The sequence below is a fragment of the Chiloscyllium plagiosum genome, unplaced genomic scaffold, assembly GCF_037043375.1.
Source record: "Chiloscyllium plagiosum isolate Xiang-an unplaced genomic scaffold, Cpla_swu_hap1 HiC_scaffold_26, whole genome shotgun sequence".
Lineage (NCBI taxonomy): Eukaryota > Metazoa > Chordata > Chondrichthyes > Orectolobiformes > Hemiscylliidae > Chiloscyllium > Chiloscyllium plagiosum.
Window position 1 is genome coordinate 28658641 of NW_028270164.1, and position 15026 is coordinate 28673666.

The 15026-nt window shown below is 41.0% G+C and overlaps 1 protein-coding gene across 3 annotated transcripts in view; it reads left to right on the forward strand.

The window, feature by feature from the left end:
• LOC122563198 (TBC1 domain family member 22B) overlaps positions 1-15026 on the forward strand; it is a 314506-nt gene that overhangs the window by 154595 nt on the left and 144885 nt on the right. The window lies entirely within an intron of this gene.

Here is a 15026-nt window from a genome sequence, read left to right on the forward strand (position 1 = left end):
GCCAAGCCAGGTTAGTAGTGTAAAGGTATTGGATGTTTGAGAATGAGTGAGGGAATGGAATGAAAATGGTAGTGCATGAGCCTTGGTGGTATGTGGGTTAGGGCACTGGCTCACAGTGAAGGATAACTCTTTAGAACTGAAATGAGAAACATCTTCAGCCAAAGGGTGGTTAAATCTGTGGAACTCATTGCCACAGAAGTTTGTGCAAACCTAATCATTGAATATCTTTAAGACAGAGGTTCCTGATAGTAAGGAGATCAAAGGTTATAGGGAGAATTCAGGACAAAAATGTTGAGAAATATTAGTCCTACTGAATGGGAGAGCAGACTCGATGGGTTGAATGTCCTAAGTCTGCTGCGGAATCCTGAGAAGCATGGATAGGCTGAATAGTCAAGGTCTTTTTCTTAGGGTGGAGGAATCCAAAACTAGAAGGCATTTCATTAATGTGAGAGGGGAAAGAATAAAAATGATCTGAGTGGTAACTTTTTCATGCAGAGGGTGGTGCATGGAATGAGCTGCCAGAGGGATTGGTGGAGGCAGGTACAATTACAACATTTGAAAGGCATCTACATGCATAGGAAGGGTTTAGAGGGATATGGGCCACTGCTGGCAAATGGGACTAGGTCAGATTAGGCTGTCTAGTCAGCGTGGAGGTATTAGACTGAAGGGTCTGTTTCCGTCCTATATGACGCTCTGATATCTTATGGGTGCAGTAGCAGTGATGGAGTGAATATGAGGTAGCAAAGGGAGGATGGTGATACTTAGCCTGGCAAAATGGAAAAGGGCATGCCCTCCACTGCCATTCCTCAGGGAGCTGCATAGCCCTCTGCTGCACCACCCCATCCACCAGGATCTCCAAGTACTTGTCTGCAAACAGGGGCCACTCTGCTATGTCCATAGTGAATATCACAAACCATGCCAGGTGACTCTGGAATGCCATTCGCTTGTTTCGGGAATGCATTGTCAGTCCAATTGCACAGTCTAATCGAGGATTTCCCAACAGTGACAAGTATTTGCTGTATGAGTGGGAAAAATTGGGCTAACATAAGAATGATGCCATAGAATCGTGGTAAGTTGTTAATGAGGCAAATGGTGGGACAATAGCAAAATAAAACTCGCTAAGCTTTATGGAGAGAAACCCTCTACAAAATTTGATGAAAAAGATATTTGGCTAAAATGTAAAATTCAGCCTTCACTTTGTGAAAATTCAGCTCTTTGGCATATGGTTATTCTCGAAAACAAAAGGATAAAGTATAGGAGACTCCAGAATTTGTTGCTCTAATGTTCTAGCATGTATGCTGCAGTCCCAGATTTATTTTTCACAACATGTGGCCATTGCTGTGGGATCGTGTTCAAGTAACGACTGAAATTGGTAAGTGGCGAAAATAGCCTCCTTTATTCAGCAATCACAGCACAAGTTCGAGGCGGTAATAGAATCCCAAATACGGTTCTTAAGAGCCCATTCAGATACAGTTCTTACATATATTAAAATTCCATTACTATGGTGTTACATTTTTTATCCCTACTACACAAAGGTTTGAAGGGCTTCTGTCCTGGGAGATAGAGGATTGGTTTACACATTGTTAGGCCACTTTTGAAAAATTGTATGCAATTCTGATCTCCCTCCTGTCGGAAGGATGTTGTGAAACTTGAAAGGGTTCTGAAAAGATTCACAAGGATGTTGCAGGGTTGGAAGATTTGAACTACAGGGAAAGGCTGAATAGGCTGGTGCAGTTTTCCCTGGAGCATTGGAGGCTGAGGGGTGACTTTATTGAGGCTAATAAAATCATGAGGGGTTGGATAGGGTAAATAGACAAGGTCTTTTCCATGGGGTGGGTGAGTCCAGAACTAGAGGACATAGGTTTAGAGTGAGAGGAAAAAGATTTAAAAGGGGCCTAAGGGACAACTTTTCATGCAAAGGGTACTGCGTATATGGAATGAGCTACCAGAGGAAGTGGTGGATGCTGGTACAATTACAACATTTAAAAAGCATCTGGATGTGTATATGAAAAGGAAGAGTTTGGAGGGATATGGGCTAAATGCTGGCAAATGGGACTAAATTGGTTTGGGATATCTGGTCAGCATGGACGGGTTGGATCGAAGGGTCTGTTTCTATGTACATCTCTATGACTCTATGTGCTCAGTGCTGGCTGCTACTTCTAATGAGACAAGGTAAAAACAATGACTGCAGATGCTGGAAACCAGATTCTGGATCAGTGGTGCTGGAAGAGCACAGCAATTCAGGCAGCATCCGAGGACAGGCAAAATCGACGTTTCGGGCAAAAGCCCTTCATCAGGAACGTCTGTCTAATTCGCTTGCCTAATCAGGAGGTATTAGTCCTTTTGTCTTTTAAGTTGGTCAGTATTAGTAAAAATGTTAGGCCCATATGCTCTAAATAAGTTAAGTTGTACCTATGCTTAATAAAAGAATAGAGGGCATTAAGCTGATTACTGCAGCTGGGTTGTGAGATTTCTTTACATTTCCTGCTATGAGTTAATGCTGTTTTGTCAGTCAGTTTCTTAAAGAGATAATGGCTGAATTAAAAGGTATTTAACAGGTACTTAATTCAAGTCCAGGAAATATTTGGTAAGAGCTGATTAGCATTATGTTTTGTGGAGACTTGATGGGGATGGTCTTGTTCTGGATGAGATAGTTGGTGAGGGCTGATGAATTTTAAAATGTTTCATGAAGACTTGTTGGAAATGGTATTGTTCTATATGTTAAATGTATTCAGAGGTAAACATTGCTTGTAGCAAGGGCTGATGAGATTTGGAAATACAGTAATGAGTTTGAGAGGGTTGTTTTTAAATTTGGATAATACAGAACTGCAGTTTTATGAACGAATGAATGAAGCCACGTTATAGTAAATAACGGCAGTGAGCTGGTGAGCAAGTGAATAAAGATAGTATTGTAACTCAGTATCTCACACTGCCAATGCTCGCATCTGTTGCCAATTATCCCTTGAACTGATAAGATTTGCCATAATTGTCTCTGAAGTATTTTTAAAAAATTTGTTTGTGGTGCATGGGTGTCACTGGCTATTGTCCATTCCTAATTCACCAAAGACTTGGACAACACACACATCCTAGGACAGGCGAAACAAAGACACGCACAAGGATTCTTAGAGGCATGGCATTCTAACCAGAACTCCATCAATAAACACATCGAGTTAGATCCCATCTACCTTCCCTTGGCAAAAAAGAACCTGAAATGAAATCACCCACCTTAAGAAACCTAGACCTACAAATAGAGAGGTGGGACATACTACCAATCCTTCATTGGAGACTGCCACTGATGATGTTATCTGGTCATGGTTACGAAACGTCTGAAAACAAGCCTTCCAACTCAGCGAGAGAACTTAGATACTTATCATCAAGCTGAGCTACAAATCTCAAAACTTGCTCACCAAAGTGCAGTTAAGAGTCAACTATGTTGACTTTTCTCATTGCCTTGAACAATCACATAAGCAATCTCCAGGCGAAGGAAAAGTGCACTGTTTCTTCCCCCATCCTATCCCTCACCTTTATAGAACCCCAAAATAAACTAGTCCTCCTTCTAGATATTGTGTAAAGAAGAAAATAAGTAATGCTGTTTTTTGCAACAAGCTTATTTAACCTTTCCGTACACCTATCAGTTTAGTTTTACACTCATGTTTTGAGGCTGATTAACTAGCTCTAAGTATGGAAAGTGTGAGTTCCTTTTCAAGCTTTCTCCTCTGGGTTCACTGGCTGACTGACACTTGAACTTTCTCTTCAATCCTAAGCAGTCATTAGAAGTTGAAGGATGAGGATACTAATCCTTCTCCACTTTATGATTTGCGAGTAGAACAGTCCACAAAATCAACCACACCCTATAACCAAGAATATGTTCTCGAGAATGCATCATGCTATTTTCAATTTCCCTTTCAGTAGCTATTTGATGTTCAATAGATTTCTGCAAGCTCTCTGCCGATGTCCAATTTCAGCATCCTTCACATAGATTCTGCATTATTCTTAATAAGTATGTCTGATGGGTGCAAGAGCAGAACTGTCGAGGCTGGAGATGTATTTTGAATAACTAAAAGTGACACAGGTTGGAAAAATAGAAATCAAAATAAATGTTATGAATTCAAATTAAATTAGCAATTGTCACTTTAAAGGATGAAATTTATTAGATCTGCAAGGACAAATAACCTTTCTGGCACAATAAGTTGTTCCTACCAAGTATACAAATAAATGTGGAGAAGTTGCTCCATGTAGAGGGTGGATAGTCTAAACATTTCTTGTTTGGGTGTGATTTAAGAAGGGCTTACTGGTTTGGTGTACAAAGATTTAAGAAAAAATACTTCTCAAGTACTGCAGTAGGATGGAGCAAAATATTGTTTAAGTTTGACTCTTCAATAAATGTACTAATCCTACATGTGCCGTGAAATTCTATTCTAAGGGGAAAGTGTGATTTGAAGATAGAGCTTTTGCATTCTCTGATCATATCCCATGTAAACAGTTGGCAACAGAGTTTGTATGAATTTCTCCCACTTAATAAATGCACATTTATGGACATTTGTTTCAACTTCTAACCATAACATTGTTCTGTGAAAATAAAGTTCAGTGTGATTATGGTGAAGTTCCTGATGATAGTTGTTCTGTAATTGTATTAGGGGAGCTTTGTTTAAAATCACTGAGGTCTGCATGAAGAAAGAATATAATTCTGTCATCCTAACTGCAGGGTACTCTGGAACAGTCAGCATGATTTTTTGAAAAGGAAATCCTGTATAACCAATTCACTGGAATTATTTGAAGGAGTAACATGTGCCATGGATACAGAGGAGCCTTTAGATATACTGTATTTGCATTTCCACAGGCATTTGACAAGGTATCACTAAAAATATTATACTGCAACATAGGAGTTCATGGTATAGGCGGTAACCTACTTTCTTGGATAAAAGATTAGTCGGCTAGCAGAAAAACAGGATATGCAATAACCTACCTGACAAAGGAAAAGCACAATTCTCAATTTTTATTTCTTTCTAAGTCATTAGTGAACATGTCTTAACTGGGATATGTATTTCAATGCATATTATTTTATACATGAGGATGACCTCAGACTCAGTGATGATAATGAGTGGATTGCATAGATTTTGCACAATTGGTTTTCATTTAATTTTTACATCTTCCATTGATTTAAAAACTCTGAAATGGTATCAGATGTATCTATTTAAGTTATATCTGGGTTGTGGGTTTTCTGTTGCACCTTTGTCACTTGTTTTTGTGCTTTCTAAATGTGAGGTGGGAGCAGGCATTTTGAGTGGGAACATTTCCTGAAGTTATGAAATCTGATGCAGTGCTGACCACAATGTATTCTGTCTCCTATTCCAAACCCAACTTATTGAATTCACAATATTGTTAATACCTTGTGTGATCAGTGATTTGTGAGCTTGGTCATTTTTATTTTCTTGAGGACTTTGGTTTACAATTAACAACATAAACTTTGGAATTCCTGGTGTGGATGCTCATGTGTTTAGGATTACTAATGCTTCATTTGAAGCAAAGCTAAAGTCAACCCAGATCTTTTGGAAACACAGGGTTTGATTAGGAGTAATCAGCATGGCTTTGTGAGTGGGAGATCATGCCTGACAAATTTGTTAGATTTCTTTTGATGAAGTGACCAGGAAGGTTGATGAGGGCATGGTGGTAGACGTAGCCTATATGGATTTCAGTATGACCTTTGATCAGGTTGTACATGAAAGCTGCTGTGGAAGGTTAGATCACATAGAATCCAGGGTGAGCTGACAAATTGGATACAAAATTGTCTTGATGGTAGGAAGCATAGGGTGATAGTGTTGGACTAGAGGCCTGTTACTTGTGGAGTGCCTCAGGGGTGGGTACTGGGCCCATAACTGTTTGTTATCTATGTCAATGATATGGATGAGAATGTACAAGACATGATTAGTAAGTTTCAAAAGGTTTGGTGCGAGAAATGCACAGTCAGTCAGGCAGCATCCGAAGAACAGGAGAATTGACATTTCAAGCATAAGCTCTTCATCAGAAATGTGGGGGTGGGAGGGGTGTGGCTGGTTGCCAATGGGGCTGAAAGACAAATGGGATGGGGGTGGGGCTGGGTGGAAGGTAGCTGGGAATGTGGTAGATAGATGAAAGTGGGAGGTGATGGTGATAGATGGGAGTAGAGGGAAGAGCGGATAGGTGGGGAGGAAGATGGACTGATAGGACAGTTCAAGAGGGCGGTGCCGAGTGGAGGGTTGGATCTGGGATAAGGTGGGGGAGGAAAGATTAGGAAACTGGTGAAATCAACATTGATCCCATGTGTTTAGAGGGTTCGAAGGTGGGAGATGAAGGTGTCGGGTGGCTGGAATTTGGCGGCGAAGGAGGCCCTGCATCTTGTTGGTGGCGTGGGAGGGGGAGTTGAAGTGGTCGACCACAGGACAGTGGGGTTGATTGGTGCGTGTGTCCCAGAGATGTTCTCTGAAACATTCTGCAAGTTGGCAACCTGTCTTTCACCTAGTGTTGGAGAATCAAAGACTAGAAAGCATCAGTTTAAGGTTAGAGGGGAATGAATAAATGGGAACTTGAGGGGCAGCTTTTTTTTTACACAGAGGGTGGTATGCATATGGAATGAGCTGCCAGTGGAAGTGGTTGAGACGGGTACATTAACAACATTTAAAAGGCATTTAGACAAATACATGGATAGGAAAGGATTAGAAGCATATGGGCCAAGCGCAGGGCAGTGGGGTTAGCGTGAACAGACATTTTGGTCGGAATGGACTACTTTGGGCCAAAGGGCCTGTCTCCATGCTGTAGGACTCTGTGACTCTATAACACTTTTTTAGTTCAAGCACCCAGGAGTCATTGACCCTGGGCAAACATAGGATTTCTCCTTGAAAAGGAGTATTCTCATCGATTGGCAGAGAAGGCTTGAGGAGCTTGAGGGTCTACTTCTATTCATCATTTTAATGTTTTTTTTGTTTCAAAGTAGCCTTTCCTTTCGTAGTGACAGTTACATAGAAGGTGGAAAAATGTGACGTGATACATGGTGCATTCTATGTGTGGAATAAAGGTTCTCCTTTGATCTTTCTGTGGCTAACTGAGAGGTTAGGCAGTATTGCTCACTGCTTATGGGTCTGTGAGATGATACTGAATATGAAAAAGTAAAGTTGAAACTAGAAATATAATATTTGATTTCCAGTTATATTTAAGTGGTCATATTTGTACTGTAGTCAGCAGCTATGGATAAAGACGCAGGTATAAATGTGTATGCTCCTTTACAATTCATGTTGTGACTTTGGCCAGGATCTTTCATGATGAGGATAGCCTGTTCTGCTAACATATCAACTGCACATTGCTTCATTTTATGGGAAGCTGCAGTGGAAGCCAGCTCGTAGTTAGCTGAAATTTGTCAGTCTGAGGAGTGAAAGTATTTCTCAATTTCATGTTCTGGGAAACTTAACCCTGAATTAGAAAAGCACTGGGTCACTTATACTATAATAGTAACTGAAAATACTTTTACCTCTTATAAAACTTGCTGTTTTGAGTCCTATTTGATAAAATGGAAAAAATAGATAATTCATCATGTACCATTAATAAAACTATTTTACTTGACAAAATGACTTGAACATTTTATTCACCTTATCAAGAATTTGAGCATATGTGTACATTCATTTCATATTTCATGTTTTAATTTGAGATTTTAATGCATTTATTTTTTAATTAGGCAGAGCCTCTAAATATAGAACAACTTTCAGATAAATGCTTTTGTGTTTATGTCTTAACATGCCATTGGCATTGTTCAAGACCTTGATGTCCATTAGCTACGGTGCACTAGGAATTTGCTGTTCATGGGTCATATATTCTACTTTCATGGAGTTAAAAAAAAATGTAAATTCTAAGTTTCTTCAGAACTATCTATCAAGAAAACAAACCTCTTGGGTTTTAATCTGGCAAACCCTTTGCACATTGTCTTATGTTTGACAAGACTTGAATTACTTGCAGCATATTTGATGATAATCACACTTGGCCTTTGTTTCATCCTTGCAGGGATTTATTGTGTAAATGCTGGGTATTAATAGAGTAATTAGGCATATCCTATAAAATGGAACCAGCACTTGTTCCTTATCCCGCATGCCAGGAACTATTACTCATCTTCTGCCTTTTTCTACAAGACTGAGAACTAATTAGAGTCATTTAGCAGCACTCTCTGAGCTCAGGCTTTTCATAATCACTCATCATCCATTTGTGATTGAAGAGATTACTCTGTGAAAATGTTGACCAGTTGTAATGTGAAAAAGTTTGGCTGAAATAAATTGTTGAATGAATGCAAATGTTAATGAACACATGCTTAAATGTTGTAAACCTGTCATTATTCCACTGTGAAATGAAAATGAATCATGGACCGATGGTTTTTGTAAGTTATTTATGTTGTAACGTGATATTGTTCTGTAGCATAATTATGATGAAGAAATTAAGTACAACCTATATCTCTGTAACTTCTATATCCTTCATTGTGATGGTATTTTTTTTTATTTATTGTTTTCACGTGTACTAAGATACATGTTATGCATGCTATACAGGCAGATCGTACCATTTAAAGTACATAAGGGTAGCAGAAAAGAGTGCAGAATACAGCGTTACAGAGGCAGAGAAGGTGCAGAGAGAGAGAGATCAGAATTAACATTTGACAGGTTCATTCAAAATCTGATAACAGCAGGGAAGAAGCTGTTTTTGAATTTATTTGTACATGTATTCAAACTTTAATGTCTTCTGCCCGACACAAGAGTAGAACCAGGCAGGAAGGGTCTTTGATTATGTTGATTATTTTCCTGAGGTTGCAGGAAATATAGATGGAGGTAAAAACAAAGACTGCAGATTGCTGGAAACCAGAATCTGGATTAGTGGTGCTGGAAGAGCACAGCAGTTCAGGCAGCATCCAAGGAGCAGCGAAATCGACTTTTGGGCAAAAGCCCTTCATCAGAACGTCAATGGATGGAATGCTGGTTTGTATGATGGACTGGACTGTGTTCACAATTCTGGATTAGTGATGCTGGAAGAGCACAGCAGTTCAGGCAGCATCCAAGGAGCAGCGAAATCGACGTTTTGGGCAAAAGCCCTTCATCAGGAATAAAGGCAGAGAGCTTGAAGCGTGGCGAGATAAGCTAGAGGAGGGTGGAGGTGGGGAGAAAGTAGCATAAAGTACAATGGGTGAGTGGGGGAGGGGATGAAGGTGATAGGTCAGGGAGGAGAGGGTGGAGTGGATAGGTGGAAAAGGAGATATCAGGTAGGACAAGTCCAGACAAGTCATGGGGACAGTGCTGAGCTGGAAGTTTGGAACTGGGGTGAGGTGGAGGAAGGGGAAATGAGGAAACTGTTGAAGTCCACATTGATACCCTGGGGTTGAAGTGTTCCGAGGTGGAAGATGAGGCGTTCTTCCTCCAGGCGTCTGGTGGTGAGGGAGCGGCGGTGAAGGAGGCCCAGGACCTCCATGTCCTCGGCTTGGGAAGAGTAGTTGCCATAACATATTATGATACATCCAGATAGGATGCTTTTTATGGTGCATCTGTAAAAATTGTGGACATATCGCATTTACAAACCCTTCCTGCTGTTTAGCATAGTGTCATGATGTAAATTATTTAAGTATATCTTACCAAAAACACTAAGCCTTGCCACTTCAGGTAAATTTCTTGTAGATGTCCAACTATAAAATTGAACTTGCAGGAAATGAAAATGACCATCACACTTAGGTGCTACTGGCTACAACTTTGTTTGGTCCTGAGGGAAGCTGAGTCCCAAGCGGCTTGGACAATTACAAAGGCTTATTTTACACTGTTTATCTACCTGGACACTTCTTTGATATTGGGTGGAATTGCAGTTAAAAATATGAAGTTGTTGCTTTGATGTTCGGATAACTGCACTTCCTTCATATCTGCTGTTGCTGCTTTAATCTAGTCCAGAATGAAAATAGGATACATTCAATGTTTCGCTGACTAGACACTTCCTAAATCTTTTGTGTTCATGAAATGTTAGCACAATAGTTGCCGTGGTAGTATTCATTGTGTATGTGAATAAAAAAAAAACTGAACGGTCAAAGAATCATGACTTTAAAGATCATTCATGAATGATTGCTTTGATTAAGGCCTCAAGCACCTGACATTTGTGGTATAATAGATTGCTTGTATTCCTGATTAGATTGTCAGATATAAAATGATCTACTGAGTCTTTGTTTTATCTGAACCTTTTTATAAGAATTTATCATTTACTCTGGAACTTGTATAATAAAAGCAGTTTTATAAATGGTGTAATGTAGCAAAGAATGATGGCAAAGCCACAATCAAACAGACAAGCGTCCGAATCTCATTATCTACTTTGGAAGGGCCGAAGTTAAGATCTTAGAATGTATTTTTTATCTGGAGGATAAACCTATGAAAACCTACTTCTTTTGTAATGGGTAGTTCTCAAGAAATGTTTATAGGTCAGGTGCATTTCGTAATTTTCATTACTATTCCTTTAATTACTAAAAAAGGTAAATAAGCTTAGTCTCAAAACAGCCTTGTGAAAGACCACATCAATAGAAAGTGGTACAGGATGCTTTCAGTGACAGTGAGCCAAAACACACACAGCACTGCTTAAAGCAGATGACAAGATCTGAAATAATAACACAAATGACCCTTTCAAATTTGACAACATCCTTCCAATAGGAGGGAGACCAAAACTGCACCAATATTCCAAACTTAAATTTAATAGCAAGTACCCAACCTAAGATGTTAAATATTTTTTGTCCATTGTTATCAGTCTTGTAACAAATAATTAGCTTAAAACTGCCAACTGGCCCAAACTGCCAATATTTTTCCAACCCTTCAAATAGTGGTCTGACCCTATTCCCCAACCCTCCTAATATTGATATTTGTCTTTGATCCCCAATCCACTAAGCTGTGGCTTTTCCCTGTTTCCTCCAATCTGTGGCCTCCCACATGCCTTTCCCGACCCATTCTTTCAGCACTTCCTTTGTCTGGCTTGCATTCATATTCAAGATTGAAGTTCAATCCGAAATTGGATCTCAATGTAAAAGAACTGTAGGTCCTGATACTTCAGAAGTTCTGGAGGTTTTAACACTCCATATTTTTAATTTTACGTGCTCCCACTCACCATTCCTGCTCCTGAACTCTTGCCTCCTTGAGGGTATGAAGAAAAGCAGCCAGACAAGAAGCTTTAAAAGTAATTTTCAAAAAAAAGGGATTGTTAAAGCCGCAGCATTTTGAAACATTTAGGATTTACACTAACGACATCAGAACTCCAGCTTGAGATGAGTTTGGAATTTGAAAGAGAGTGCAGTCCAAGAGAGGAAAGTAGAAATTGAGTGACTTGGGGAGTGAGCTTGAAGAAGTTTCAATTTGGGGAATGGGAAGAGACTGCAATTCTGAGATCAGCAGTTGGAAGATTGGGATCCTCTGTGGGCAGCACTGATGAGCTCAAAGTTTGGGTGAAGATTTGTAGCTCGGGTGCTCGTTGTTGTGGTTCTGTTCGCCGAGCTGGAAATTTTTGTTGCAAACGTTTTGTCCCCTGTCTAGGTGACATCCTCAGTGCTTGGGAGCCTCCTGTGAAGCACTTCTGTGGTGTTTCCTCCGGCATTTATAGTGGCCTGTCCCTGCCACTTCCGGTTGTCAGTTTCAGCTGTCCACTGTAGTGGCCGGTATATTGGGTCCAGGTCGATGTGTTTGTTGATGGAGTTTGTGGATGAGTGCCATGCTTCTAGGAATTCCCTGGCTGTTCTCTGTTTGGCTTGCCCTATAATGGTAGTGTTGTCCCAGTCGAATTCATGTTGCTTGTCGTCTGCGTGTGTGGCTACTAAGGATAGCTGGTCATGTTGTTTCGTGGCTAGTTGATGTTCATGGATGCGGATCGTTAGCTGTCTCCTGTTTGTCCTATGTAGTGTTTTGTGCAGTCCTTGCAAGGGATTTTGTACACTACATTAGTTTTGCTCATGCTGGGTATCGGGTCCTTCGTTCTGGTGAGTTGTTGTCTGAGGGTGGCTGTTGGTTTGTGTGCTGTTATAAGTCCTAGTGGGCGCAGTAGTCTGGCTGTCATTTCTGAAATGTTCCTGATGTATAGTAGTGTGGCTAGTCCTTTGGGTTGCGGCATGTCCTCGTTCCGTTGTCTTTCTCTTAGGCATCTGTTGATGAAATTGCGCGGGTATCCGTTTTCCAAACTCTGGGTCAGATATGTTGATGATACCTTTGTAATCATTAAAAACACAGAAATAGAGAAAACACACCGGATCATCAACGCCACACTAACAGGAATCCGATTCACGAGAGAAGAAGAAAAGGATAACCAACTCCCATTCCTCGACGTGATGGTACAGAGAACACCGAACGGAGAATTCACCACAAAGGTATACAGGAAAACCACACACACAGACCAAGTCCTGAACTATGAAAGCAACCACCCCAACACACACAAACGAAGTTGCATCAAGACACTATTCAAAAGGGCCACAACACACTGCAGCACACCAGAACTGCAAAAAGAGGAAGAGGAACACCTGTACAAGGTATTTGCCAAAAACGGATACCCGCACAATTTCATCAACAGATGCCTAAGAGAAAGACAACAGAACTAGGACATGCCGCAACCCAAAGGACTAGCCTCACTACCATACATCAGGAGCATTTCAGAAATGACAGCCAGACTACTGCGCCCACTAGGACTTATAACAGCACACAAACCAACAGCCACCCTCAGACAACAACTCACCAGAACGAAGGACCCGATACCCAGCATGAGCAAAACTAATGTAGTGTACAAAATCCCATGCAAGGACTGCACAAAACACTACATAGGACAAACAGGAAGACAGCTAACGATCCGCATCCATGAACATCAACTAGCCACGAAACAACACGACCAGCTATCCTTAGTAGCCACACACGCAGACGACAAGCAACATGAATTTGACTGGGACAACACTACCATTATAGGGCAAGCCAAACAGAGAACAGCCAGGGAATTCCTAGAAGCATGGCACTCATCCACAAACTCCATCAACAAACACATCGACCTGGACCCAATATACCGGCCACTACAGCGGACAGCTGAAACTGACGACTGGAAGCGGCAGGAACAGGCCACTGTAAATGCCGGAGGAAACACCTCAGAAGCGCTTCACAGGAGGCTCCCAAGCACTGAGGATGTCACCTAGACAGGGGACGAAACGTTTGCAACAAAAATTTCCAGCTCGGCGAACAGAACCACAACGACACTGATGAGCTTTCTAAGGCATCAATGATACATCATCACTGTAGAGGAATGTCAAGAGGATGATTGCCTTGTAGGCTGCAACTTTTGTGTCCACCTGCAGATAATGGTTCTTCAAGATTTATCCATATGGTTTCCAACATGAGAATCTGAACTGGTGTCAAGCAAATATGTGTTGCTTGTACTTGACTCTCTCCTCCATCTTCTCAGTGGTATTTCTCAACATAGTCAATAATGGCCTTCCACTCGGCCTTCAAAGTGAATGCAAGCTTTAATAGGTTTTCAACCTCAAGGCTCAAAGTGAATACCAAAACCCCAGTTGTGACCATAACAGACCTCTAACGTACAGGGTTGGGTGTCAGCTGGGTAGTAGGTAGAATACCAGAGGGATTAAGGGAAAGGTGCCAGGTAAGAAGGCTATTGGGTGTCAACTGGGAAAGATGCCACAGTATAGGGACTGCAGGTGGCAGAGGGACCAAGAAAGTAAAGCAGTCTTTAGAGTAGGTTGAGATGGGTGGGAGAAGTCAGGTCTACTTGAGGAAAGGGTGTGTGTCTAGTGGCAGGGAAAGGAGATTTGGGTGTAGAGCAGAGGGAGGTTAGCTGTGGAGGTTGGGGGAGATCGGGTATGAAGTTAGGAGAAGGAGTGACGTTGTCCAGTAGTGGGGAAAGCGTGCTTGGATGCAGAGCAGGGGAGGGAGGGTTGAGGTGTGAAGCAGGGCAAGAGAGAACCATGTGCAATGGCAAATGAATGGGACTCGGGTGCAGAGCAAGGGAGGAGGTTGACAGATTTGAGAGCAGGGAAAGGAGGGAGTCGGCTGTCAGTGAGAAATAGGATGGGGTTTGGGGGGGTGTCAGATCCTGTGTGGAGAGTGGGGTGAGGTGTGGGTCAGGGTCTGAAGGTAGATGTGCAGTTGGAGAGGTGTTAAGTTAGGTATGGGGTCGATTGAATATTTACTGGGGAATATTACGTAGCTAAGGTTAGTTTCGTCACCTGGGTTTCTTAATTTTTGCTATTAAGTCTGTGATTTACCATATTATCATGTTTCTTTTTGAAGTGTTTTGATCTCTATGAAGCATCATAATTGTTAAACTGAGATTTAAATTTCCGGTCATCTCAAAGAATCACTTAACAAGGTTTCACCTTGAAACTTTTTACTGTAACAGCTGAAGTAAAATCAACATTATTTAAACATTAGCTAGTTGGCAACTTATACATTAGGCTACGTAAAAGCCAACTCATCTTTAATTCCTAACACAACAGAAAACCCCACACTGTGTTTGTACATTGCATCTCACTTTCTGCAGAATTGTAGTCTTACAAGAACCAGTCCATGTTTACTCTCAGCTTCCAAGAAGCTTGCTAGTTCCCATTTCAATAATTCATAACATTGCATGTCCATTGGAAGTCATTTTTGTCATCTCCTGGACTTGTATCCTGATCCCCATGCCCATAAGACCCCCTTTCATTCTCACTGCAGGACTTAGAATGTGGGGACTTCTTATATTATTAGCAATGACCACTGCTCCCAATGCCGGTGCTGGACAGTCAACCTGTCTAAGGTGGGACTACTTCTCAAATGAGGCTAAAATCTTGCCCTCAGCCAAGTAATACACTATTGAACAAAGTAGATTTTGTTAAAGGTAGCACAATAACCTAGTGTTTAGGTTATTGAATAACTTGATAACCACATATTAGGAAGAAATTGAGTGTTGTTTTATCTGAATTATTGCATTTCAAATTACATTTGCCCTTTATAGAAAAAGCTGATCAAATCTATTGAATGACA